This window comes from Aptenodytes forsteri, unplaced genomic scaffold, assembly GCF_000699145.1.
Source record: "Aptenodytes forsteri isolate BGI_AS27 unplaced genomic scaffold, ASM69914v1 Scaffold309, whole genome shotgun sequence".
Lineage (NCBI taxonomy): Eukaryota > Metazoa > Chordata > Aves > Sphenisciformes > Spheniscidae > Aptenodytes > Aptenodytes forsteri.
This window is the reverse complement of record NW_008795857.1, coordinates 7,777,377-7,786,517: the sequence shown is the minus strand read 5'-3', so window position 1 is coordinate 7,786,517 and position 9,141 is coordinate 7,777,377.

Sequence of the window (9,141 nt, the reverse complement as noted above, 5' to 3'; positions counted from 1 at the left end):
GAGGAAACTGAGGCACATATCCCTGCTTGGATGAAAGTTTGGTCGTGCACAGAACTGGGCAAGAAGGCCAGCGTGCCCTCCTCCAGAACGCGCAACCCTGTTGCCAGGGATCTGGTGGAGCAATCACCCAGCTGGAATATGTTTTTTGATAAAATTATCAGGATTAGAGCCAGGGCTCATTTTTGTGTCTATGTTATGTTGCTCGGGGAAATAGTTAAGAAAAACATTGTGTTTCATTTATAGAAGAGTTTAGGAAAAGTTTAATCCCTTTCATGAGGTGTATGCATAAGGGAAACCTGAAGATTTAATTGCATTTCATTTATCTGTAAAATTGATGCATCCCCCTTACTTTCCAAGGGGGGCTTTTCTCCCCTGTAAATTTCTTTCTAGAGTTACACATGGCAGAAGGTGAGGTATTTGTCTGTTATGCCAAAAGGAAGAGGGCAGTTAAAATAATAGACTTAATTCTTCTGATCTGTAGATGGGAGGGCTGAAGAAGCTTTGACCTCCTTTGAAAAATCTCAGGAGGGCAGAAACTGAGAGCTATTCCTAAAACATCCTTACAAAGCATTTTGAAACCCCTTGATGAAAAATACCCCATGGCAGTGACTATGTCAGTACCTAACTGTGCTGTATCAGCAAGAGTGCAGCCAGCGGATCAAGGGATGCAATTATCCCATATCACACCTGGGCACTGTGTCCGGTTTTGGTCCCCCAAGGTCAAGAGGGACATTGAAAAACTGGGGAGAACCCAGCAGGGTTGGGAAGGTAAGCGCACCAAGATGGTTATGGGATTGGAGACCTTGGCACATGAAGAAAGGATTGGGTTCATTCAGCCCAGAGAAGTGAGGGCTCGGGGGGATTTCACCCCAGTCTTTCAGTGCTGGAAATGTAGAGATGATGAAGGCGCTCTCTTCATGAGGATGCACTGTGATGGACAGTCGAGTCGTTTCAGGCCAAATTTTGTCTCCAGACACACGAAAAACTTCTCCACTATGAGACCAACTAAAGCCTGGGATAGGTTGCCCTATATGCAGGACTTGGCTTGGCAACGCCCTGGATCACCTAACCCAAGGCCTTGCTTCCAACACACGTTGGCCCAGCTGCTCTCCCTGGCCCTGGCCAAGCTGGACTTTCCCCAATTTTTGTTTCTTTCAGTACAGCGAGTTGCTGGAGAGTCAAAGAGGCAGCATCTTAACAAGACTGTCTCTTACCTCTGCTTTATCTTTCCTCCTACGGAGATACAGCTCCGCGGTAGGAACAGCCGGCAGCAAAAGGGCATCTTTAGCATCCCGTCAGCTACGCTCATGCAAAGCAGCTGTATACAACACAGACACAGTAGCTACACCGCCCATTTTAGCATACATATCCCTGCTAGTGGAGGTAGAGCTACACCAGTGCTAGGTCTGCAGTGGTGTGTCCCCAGAAAGGACTAGTGATGGCACGCTCCAGCCGTATGAGGTGCCACGGCCTGGATGCTGGATGCTCGCCAGTGGCAAAAGCAACTCAGCAATGGAAAGTGAAGAATATGAATTTCAGAATATCTTCACTGGCCCAACTCTGTTCCAGCTGGAGTCAGCTGGAAAAAAGTGGACATTGCCTTTTTTTTTTTTTTGTCTTTTCCAGCCTGACTTTTTAGTCCCTCACCTTCTGATTTCATTTTGGAACGCTGCTTAGTTATAAAATAAGCTGGATCCAGCCTGAGATTTCTCTCTCAGATAAGATGAGTTCAGCTAAAAGAAACTCTAGTCATGGAAAAGCTCATATGTCAAGAAAATGGAACCTAGCAGTATTTAAAAGAAAAAGAAAAAAAAAAAAGGAAAAAAAAAAAGCAGCAGCTTGGCTCCTATTCCTTTTTTAATGAACAAAATAATCTTGTAAAATCAACCGGCAGATCAGATAAATGAAACTTCTGCTTGGGGTTAGAAAGCACGGACATTTGTCTCCAGATACAATTTCAGTGCATCTTCTTCATCTCTGGTTTTGTTCCACTGCACGAGCTGCCAGCAGCGTCCTTCTACAGCCTCTCCCCAGGTTACAACAGCTGAGATCCGGCTCCCTCGCCACCCTCTTGAGCAGCTCCATATCTGCTTAAGAATGTGAAGTTTGATCCGTCTCCTATTGACTTCAGAGGGAGCTTGGTCAGACACAGAGGTGTTTTTTCAAGCTTTGTGAAAATAAGTACTTGTGCAGAGGTAGGATGCCACATATGTGGCCAAGTGGGTGCTCTCCTGGGTGGCCACCCCTCCACGTGCCAGGCCAAACCAAAGCACACGGACCAAAGCCTGGGGGCCGTCCTGCCCCTGGGCGTGAGGGTGGGAGATGCCACAGAGAATGCTCACATCCATCCTGCCGCCCCCAGCTAGGGTAGGGCAACGGCTCCAGCTGCTGTCTCAGGCCCACCCTGCTGAAAGCCGTTAGACCTTTGCCACCACCTTTGACACGAACAGGAGCGCATCCTTAACAATTTACCTGCAATGCCACTTGCAGTGGAGCTTGGGGGAAAACCTTCCCTTCCCTCACGCAACTCATAGGGTGAGAATAGGTTCCACTTTTAGCCCAAGCTCCCACCTTGCCCCTAACTGAACAACAGCCTTCTTGAAATACCAAACAAGCCAAGTGAAGTAGTTTTTGCACAACTTGCAAAACACCGAGAGATTAGAAGAGAGCAAGAGGGTCCGTGTCCAGAGACACAGCTGGAGGTGCACCGTCGCTTTACTTTGAATGTTTGCTTATGAGCTTTGTCAACAAAAATATTTGTATATAATAGATGCTATTGCCATTTTTACTGCAGTTTGTGACAGCGATAACTCAGTAGGTGATGATCTCCAATGTAATTTTTTTTTTAAGGGTTTTGTTTTTTTTTTTTAAACACGATACTGTAAAGGGACTGTTGGAAAAGGGGCTTTGGGATATGGCCACAAAGTTCAGGACAACCTGGAAAACGAAAGGCTCTAACTGTAATCCTTAAAAAATAATGGCGGCTACTACCGACTGTTTGGGGCTAGAAATCCCGCCGTCTCCCGCCGGGGCACACCGCCTTCTCCCGCCGGGCAGCTGCGCTCTGCGGGCCAGGCAGGAGCCGAGGGAAGCACGACACTGACACCTAGCGTCGGCCAGTCCCGTCCCCCCCCCGGCCCCCAGATAACTCCTCGTTAGAAACGAACGAAAGCCCCTGCCGAAAAATCTTCTTTCCGGAACAGGCTGCGAGGAGCGGGCAGGGCAGGGCCGCCCCGCGCTCCGCCGAGCTGGCTGCCGCTGTGGGTGGGGGCGGGCGGAGCCCGCCGGCCCGCTGTGGGTGGCGGCGGCCGCAGCCGGCCGACGGCAGCAGCGATCGCGGAGGTACCTGGCCTACCTTTGGGAGGGGCGTTGACAGCTGGAAAGCATGTAGTCAGGAGAGCGAGAAGAGGTAACGGCAGCAGGAAACTCCCAGTCAACTACTGTGCAACGATGGGAACGCATCCCTGAGCCCCAGCACTGTCACTCAATCTTGTACAAGACTCCGCTTGCAGGAAAGCAGACTGTTTAAGAGACTCTTACTAAGATTCATTCTCTAGTACGAGCAAAAGCAGTTTTTCAAGAGATGCTGATCGGAAGAGACTTCATTCGCGTTTAGCGGAAAAGGCCCTTCCCTCTCGAGCAGGAGTCCTGCGCCCACCCCGAGGAGCACCTGCTCCAGCGAGCCCCACTGAGGGCACCCGCCTCTCCGAGGGCTCCTGCTGCAGATACGGAATAGGAAGCCTCCAAACCCAGGTCTCTCCCAGCCTTCATGAGGAGGTTAACCTTCTGGGTAAAGTTTTCCCTACTCTTCATAGAAATATGTTTACACATTTTTTGAGTTTTGGGGGATGGTTTGGTTTTTTGGGGGGTGGGGTTTTTTAAGTGAACATGAGATTAGTCTTGTAGCTTCCATAAAGTACAGGCTTACACCTGCCACAGCGTATCTGTTGTTATCCACTTTACTGGAATTATTTTCCCACACAACCCCAGTGCTTTGGAGTTGGCTTGGAAATACATGGGGCACATGTCAGTAATGCATCCCGTTGCCCTGCCGCCCAGGTAACTTCTCTGATGGATGAAAAGCTGAGTGCATACCAGAGCTAAGTGCTTATATACAATAACCAAGTCAGTTTATTTCAGAATGGCTTGAAAGCAGCATTTGGTTACATCTCAGCCCTGCAGACAGAAAACCATTTCTTACGATGCAGGAAGCGTGATTTCTCCCTGAAAGTAGTTGTGACACCACTCAGCATTTCCAGACCAGCCGTTTATTGCAGACATCTTACTGACAGGTTATTTTTAACACTGGCTCTTTGGACTGTGATCGTAAAGGAAAATAGATTTTTGTCATAAAAAATATGCACGAGCTCAACGCTGATTCATCACAGCTGAGCTTAAAGGCTCGCTCTCCAAATCTTTATAACAATTCCTGGAGACAAATGGAAAGTCATTTAAGTATCAGCCGACACATCCCAGGGGACACCTTTCCCTACCTGCTGGCACAGCCCGGCAGCTCAGTCAAGCCTCTGCCTCTGCGGCCCAGGCACTAAGATGCTAGCACTCCACTTTGTGCTGCAAGAGTTCAGCTGAAAAATATAATAAACACCTTTTTACCTAAGAAGGGACTTCACCCAAGAGCACTGCTGTTTTCAGTCTTGTGAAGCTGCAGTCACAAGCTCAGGAAAGTAATTTCTCACTGTTTTAAAATTCACTAGAGAAAAAAAGGTACCTGAGAAGTTTAGGTTTGGAGACTTCCTAGTTTAATGCTTGACACAATGTTTTATTCCTCTTGTCATTTAGGCCTTTGTCATATACAGAGCAGATACTGTATCACTGAAGTCTAAAGTTTCATTACCAGCTTCACTCACAGTGGATTTGAGGCCCTGGATAATTCTTTAATGGGATTTAAATACAACTACTCAAATTAGGATATATTTTTGTTTGAAAACAGTAATTAAATAGTTTTGGTTTCACAAGCTTTGAAAAAGGTATATAGAACTGTTTGTGGGGAATACATATTTACATTAATGTCAATGGAGATCACAGGGCTGAGGTAATTATTTACTTCTCTTAAATCCACCGAGAACCAAACACATCGACTTAGAAACCTGGGGGGTGAGGAGGTCTTTCTGTCACCTTTGCATAAAGGCCAAGACACCTTTATTTACCTTTATTTACCTGTAACTTAAAGATATCGGCATAGGATTCTCGCCCTTGAGCTTCAACAAATTGAGCTAGACTTGACAAAATACATCCAACATTTCTTCTCTTTGAAGTCGCAGCAAGAGGCTGCCCACCACTGCAGCCAGCCCACAGCTGCACTGGGCAATATTTTGCAGCGTGTCAGCTCCCAAACAGGATAGCAGGACAGTTGCTGACATTAAATTAGAAAAGCAACTGCTTTCTTCCCCGTCTATGCCCATTCTCCTCATCTCTCTACCCTTTCCAAAAAGATCCAAGCCTCTACCAACCCCCCTCCCCGATGCCAGCCCCAACCAACCAAAACCAAAAAACAGAAGCAAACAAACTGACATAATCTCTTCCGTAATTTAGAAATATCACTACCATGGCATTTTCATTCCTGGGGTATAAGCAATGGGAGAGATGTCTCAGACCCTGGCATTAGGGAATGCACATACTAAATAGGCACCAGACAAGACAGGAAGAAGCCAATGCTGAGTTTTCAGCTAGTGCTGGAATAAGATAACCCCCAAATGACACCAGACATCTGGAAGTTGCCTGCAGCACGCATGGACAAATTCTTTTTAGAATTAGACAAAATCAAATAAGAAAAAAAAAATTGAAATAAAAACAAGCTCTAGAGACAATTAGAACAGAGGCAATAGATTTTGCATTACTGAAGGAATAAAAGTCAGTTCATCCCTACAGACCCATTCCAAATTATGTTTTGCAACCATCTATTGAAAAGGCCATCTGGCTGCACTGTGGGCCCCGAACCAAAACATCTCACATCTTTGGGGGGCACTAAACTGGATCCTGAAATTCAGTTTTTCTTCACACTGAAGAGCTTTTCATAGGCTAGCTTGAAGGCTTAATTTCAGAAAGTTTCTCAGAGAAATAGGAAGGCAAAAGGTCACCTATACGAGGGACTTCAAACATTTCTCCGTGAACATAATAGTTTGGGCAATTTTTGAGAGCGGATCAGATGCTAGTTAGCACACTGAACTCAGCCCAAGGAAATAACAACTGCAAATCATGGTGACTGATGTCATCTGAAAGCAAAGCTTCCTTTGATGCAGAGGAGAGCATTTTTCCTGAGGGAATAAGGGGAAAAGGACAAATGTGAAATGGAAAAACCCTACACTACACCAACCACCAAAATGGCATGCCAAAGTACCGGGAGACTCCGTGTGCAGGCATCAAAAGGAAACCCCCCATGTCAGTGCTCGAGATGTCAATTCCAAATTCCCGAGTAAAGCCTGCAGCAATATCCAGAACCCCCAAGACACAGCAATGAACCCCTGACTGGGAAACAGCAAGAGCAAGAGCTGGGTCTAAAAACGCGCTCAGGCAAACTCGGCATTTCCGAAGGCTCCAAGAAAGGAGACTGCACTGGAGTGAGAGTTCAGTTCAAAAAATAACATGGGATCAAAGCCACTCAAGTCATGATTTTTTACATAAATGAAGCCGAACAGTCATTATGAACTGACGAAGGCCGAGAGTTGAAGTAGCTACATCTAGCTCTCACCATGCTGAGAGCACCCAGGTGCCGCGAGGGGCACGTGTTCTCACTCAGTTAAAAGCAAGAGGTGGCTCCTGATGCCCACGGAGGCAGTCACCGCCCAGCAGCGGGACGCCGCTTATGCCTGTGCTTTCTCCTGCTTCTGCTAATCTAAACCCAAAGCAGTGGAAGACCTACTGCTCCATTTCAATGTCAAAAACATTAAGCTGAAGAATGAAGAATTCAGTAGACAGTACTTTAAAAGCGCTTTTTAAAGACAGTATTTAAAAAAATAAAATCCATAAGGGTCTTTTGTGAACAGGGGAACAGAAGAACAAAGGAGTATTTTAATCAACATTTTCACACATTGAACATTTCTCTAAAATGTCAAAATTTTAAAATGAGAATCACGTCCCTGGCTGGATTTATTGCACCAGAAGAGCGGTCAAAGCTCAGTCATCCTACACACAGAAGAAGCCTCCACAAAAGTGAATAGAACTGTGAATATTCATTATTGTCTAAACCAGACACTTTGTCCCAAAATGCTATATTCAAATGCATATTTGAGTGAGAATAAAACGTGTGGTAAAGCTAAAATAATGAAACTATAGTCTTCAGTGAAGATCTTATCATGAGTTCGTTATTCTCCTTATTTGCTTTTCCTTCTGACACATTTTAAACTGACTCACCAGGAAACTGAGCACTGAAGTCAACTCCCTCCAACCCCACCAAATATCGAGACCAAAAAAAATTGAGTTCTTTGAAATCAGGTATTTTCTGCGCTCAAACAAACAGGGGTTTTACAACAAATCCTTCTGAAGTTAGAGCAGATTTCACAAAGCTTTAAATTTCTCTGAGTGGGCTTCTGAACTGTCATTGCTGGTTATTATTAGTAGGCACAGAAATTCCCATTTTGATTAGAAACTTTATTTTGAAATACATTACACAGTTTACATGTGAAGTGCTTTCACTGTAAGATACTTCATAACATTGTGCTGAGCAAAATGGCTGACCAATTTCCTTGAAGCTCTTCCAGTTATGTTTTGTTTTTATTAAAACTATCTTACAGAACTAAGATGCAACTTAGGCATTTGTATTCAGAAGCTAATTACTATGTTTACCGTAGGGAGAAAATATATACTTAACTGTTCCAGTTAACTATGTGTTTCAATAATGACATTAAGCATTTGGCATAAGACTGAAAGAAACCTGAGTCCTAATTGAACTTGTATTCACCAAAGATAAAAAAAACAAAACCCAAAACCTAATCTTCGTGATCAAACTACTTTTTTTTTTTTTTTAATAAGGCACAGTCAGACAAGTATTTATAAAGACCGGCTACCAGCTCAGTTTTACCTGCACAGCCTTCCCGCTGGTCTGTCAAAAGTAATCTGAAAGTTGTTTTCCCTGTCTGCTGCTGAGACTTTTCAAGAACAAGGCAGAGCAGTAAGGCAACTAAAAGAACAGACATGCAAAGGAGTTTGGCATTTGGGATGGATTCTGAACATCTGCAAAGTAGTTCATTTTGTAAATGGAGCATTCACCTGTTGTTATTAAAATGGTAGCCAACTGTGATAAGGAAAATAGAAGTGGTGCAAGCAGTGCCTGCTTGCAAAAAGGGTACTTTAACAGAAAACTCAAGATGTCTGGTACACTGAAAGGTAAAGACTTTGTATGCAGCAATTCCCACAACTTTCAAAGATAATCTAAATTGAATTCTGAAATTCCCCTCTGCCACTCAGAAAAGCTGAATGTACCAGGAAGTTGCTTGACAGCAGGTGAGATATCAGGGAATGAAATCTCCATTTAGATAATGAGCCAGTACTGCCACCCTACTTTGCATTCCTTATCAGATCAAAAGGAAGTCTTCAGGAATGATAACAACTCAAATAATTACACCATTATTTTGACTGGAAGAAAGTTCAAGAACTCCTAAGATGTGATGATGTTTAAAGAACATGAAACAATTCTACCCACAGTCAAAGAATAAAGAATAAAAAATAAAAATGAAAAAAAAAAAAAAAAAAAGAGAAGCCTTACCTTCCCCTCCCAATTAAATCTTTGAGGAATAATTGCTTGAGCTTAGCACTGTGTGGCTTCTGTGGCCTATGAATACTTGATAGATGCTCTAAGAATTATCATTTTCAAGCTACTGTTTGTTTTCAGTTTTAAATCATTTCAAATAAAAATACTGCACCCATTTCACTTTAATGATCAAACTGAGCATAAAAATCATTAAAAGTGTATTTCTGATACAAATTTGTATCACATACTAAAAGATACTATTTTATAGATAATTGTAAAAAAAAAAATTAGAATATACAAAAGGTTTTTAAAATTCTTTTGCACAGCTGAACTCATAGTGCAGGTTTAAGATTAAAAAAATCTTTAAATGAAGTAGTCATAACAAATGTTGAATATAAAACACATTCTAAAGTATTTTACAGAATGGCTGAATT